Here is a 3302-nt window from a genome sequence, read left to right on the forward strand (position 1 = left end):
AAAGGAGATCAGTTCTGGGTGTTCATTGGAAGGACTGATGCTGAAGCTGAAACTCCAATACTTTGGCCACCTCATGCAGAGTTGACTCATTGGAAAAGACTCTGATGCTGGGAGGGATTGGGGGCAGGAGGAGAAGGGGACGACAGGGGATGAGATGGCTGGATGGCATCACTGACTCGATGGACATGAGTTTGAGTGAACTCCGGGAGTTGGTGATGGTCAGGGAGGCCTGGTGTGCTGTGATTCATTGGGTCATAGAGTGAGGCAGGACTGAGCAACTGAACTGAACTGAACTGATCCTATGCTGGAGAAGGATAAGAGACTTATGAAACCTTCCTGATGGAATAGACTGACTGAGGGGGAAACTGAGTCTTGTTCTTATCCGTGGGGCCATTCTCAGTAAATCTTTAATCCAATTTTCTCAGTCCTGAATGTTCATTGGAAGGACTGACATTGAAGCTGAAACTCTAATACTTTGGCCACCTGATAGGAAGAGCTGACTCATTTGAAAAGACCTGATGCTGGGAAAGATTGAAGGTGGGAGGAGAAGGGGACAACAGAGGATGAGATGGTTGGATGGCATCACTGACTCAATGGACATGAGTTTGAGTAAACCCTGGGAGTTGCTGATGGACAGTGAGGCCTGGCATACTGCAGTCCATGGGGTGACAAAGAGTCTGACATGACTGAGTGACTGAACTGAACTGAATTGAAATTATGGTTGAGGTAATGAAGATAATGGTGACCTCCCTCAAAAGATATTAAATATAGTACTTAAATGAAGGTTGAAAGTGAAGTGAAGTTGCTCAGTCGTGTCTGACTCTTTGCGACCCACCCCATGGACTGCAGCCTGCCAGGCTCCTCTGTCCATGGGATTTTCCTGGCAACAATACTGGAGTGGCTTCCATGTCCTTCTCCAGGGGATCTTCCCAACCCAGGGATCAAACCCAGGTGTCCCACATTGTAGGCAGATGCTTTTACCATCTGAGCCACCAGAGAAGTCCCTTAAATGAAGGGACTTCCTTAAATGAAGGTTGAAAAGAAAGTGAAGTCGCTCAGTCGTGTCCGACTCTTTGTGACCCCATGAACACCAGGCTCCTCCGTCCATGGGATTTTCTAGGCAAGAGTACTGGAGTGGGTTGCCTTTTCCTTATCTAGGGAACTTCTCGACCCAGGGATCGAACCCAGGTCTCCTGCATTGTAGACAGATGCTTTACTCTCTGAGCTCAAATAACCTTGTACTCTCTCTTAAAAATTTTGGCAACCAGAAAAATCACTTAGGATAATGGTTGAGGTTTTCTAATGTCCAGTGAAGAGTTATTGACTTCTGGGGGGAAAAGATAATCTAAACATGGTTTTTAAGAAAAAAATTACTAAAACATAAATAACATTTTAGTGTAATTTTTAGCAGTAATAGTTTTATAGTACATCTAGTGTACTTATTTTCCCAATTATCTCTGGTTAACTTAAACTCTTAGATTTTAGTAAGTTAAGTTAAATATCAGTTAAGTTCCTTTAATATCTAGATTATTTCCTTAAAAGATAAAATAATGAAACATATATTACTGAACCTGGGCTTCCTTTTACAGAGAAACTTAAGATATTTAGGACTGTTAATAGATACTTTTGGTACCACAATGAGAAATTTTCTATGAGAAATCACATTCCAGAAATTATAAAAAGTGCAAGTTTGCCAATCTATAGAATGCTAATGTAAAGAAAGAGAAAGTAAAAACAGTTTATATTTCATACATTTTGGTTTTCTCCAGAAAGTAAAGTTTTCTTGAGGTTAAAAAAGTCCTAATATATGTGATTAAAGTTACTAGATAGATAAGAGAAGCATCTTCATATGCAAGGAAAGTAGGATGTATGTTTTCGGTAAGAGATTTATGGAAAAAGATTCTGGAAAGAAATGTTATGTGTGTCCAGAAATAGATATGATTGAAATGAATTTAATTAAGTTGATGACTTTTAATGTAAAAAGTAAACTGGTATAAAACTGGAGATTTTTTCTCTCTGTTAAAAGACAAAAAAAATTTATTTTCCTATTCACTTGGTCTTAATAATAAGAGATTATTGGAAGGAATGATGCTGAAGCTGAAAATCCAGTATTTTGGCCACCTCACGTGAAGAGTTGAATCACTGGGAAAGACTCTGATGCTGGGAGGGATTGGGGGCAGGAGGAGAAGGGGATGACAGAGGATCAGATGGCTGGATGGCATCGCCAACTCGATGGACATGAGTTTGAGTAAACTCCGGGAGTTGGTGATGGACAGGGAGGCCTGGAGTGCTATGATTCATGGGCTCGCAAAGAGTCAGTCGCAACTGAGTAACTGTACTGAACTGAACTGAACTGATGAAAGGTTTTCCTTAAGCCAATCTGCCTAGTAATTAAGCTACCTAGAAAATAAACAAAACAAATGAAGATCTTCAGTATAGGAACCCAAGGGACTGGTTATTTGAAACAGGGGTCAAGGAAGGTGGTGATGACAACAGCTACTGTAGGTTCAACAACAATGGTGAATGGGTTACTGCCTAGGAGACACTAGGGACCTTGTCTGTTAGGAGCAATTATTTGTCAGTAAATTATTGCAAACTAAGAGTGCACAAATTATCATTCCAATAAAGCATATCAGGGAATTATCAGCATTCATCAAAGAGTAGAGAATATATGGCCTTACAGCAGGATCCTCTATGACCCACCTCCCAGAATATTGGAAATAAAAGCAAAAATAAACAAATGGGACCTAATTAACCTTAAAAGCTTCTGCACATCAAAGGAAACTATTAGCAAGGTGAAAAGACAGCCTTCAGAATGGGAGAAAATAATAGCAAATGAAGCAACCGATAAACAACTAATCTCAAAAATGTACAAGCAACTCCTACAGCTCAACTCCAGAAAAATAAACGACCCAATCAAAAAATGGGCCAAAGAACTAAATAGACATTTCTCCAAAGAAGACATACAGATGGCTAACAAACACATGAAAAGATGCTCAACATCACTCATTATCAGAGAAATGCAAATCAAAACCACTATGAGGTACCATTTCACACCAGTCAGAATGGCTGCGATCCAAAAGTCTACAAATAATAAATGCTGGAGAGGGTGTGGAGAAAAGGGAACCCTCTTGCACTGTTGGTGGGAATGCAAACTAGTACAGCCACTATGGAGAACAGTGTGGAGATTCCTTAAAAAACTGGAAATAGAACTGCCTTATGATCCAGCAATCCCACTGCTGGGCATACACACTGAGGAAACCAGAAGGGAAAGAGACACGTGTACCCCAATGTTCATCGCA

This window comes from Bison bison, unplaced genomic scaffold, assembly GCF_000754665.1.
Source record: "Bison bison bison isolate TAMUID 2011002044 unplaced genomic scaffold, Bison_UMD1.0 scf7180017858678, whole genome shotgun sequence".
NCBI lineage: Eukaryota > Metazoa > Chordata > Mammalia > Artiodactyla > Bovidae > Bison > Bison bison.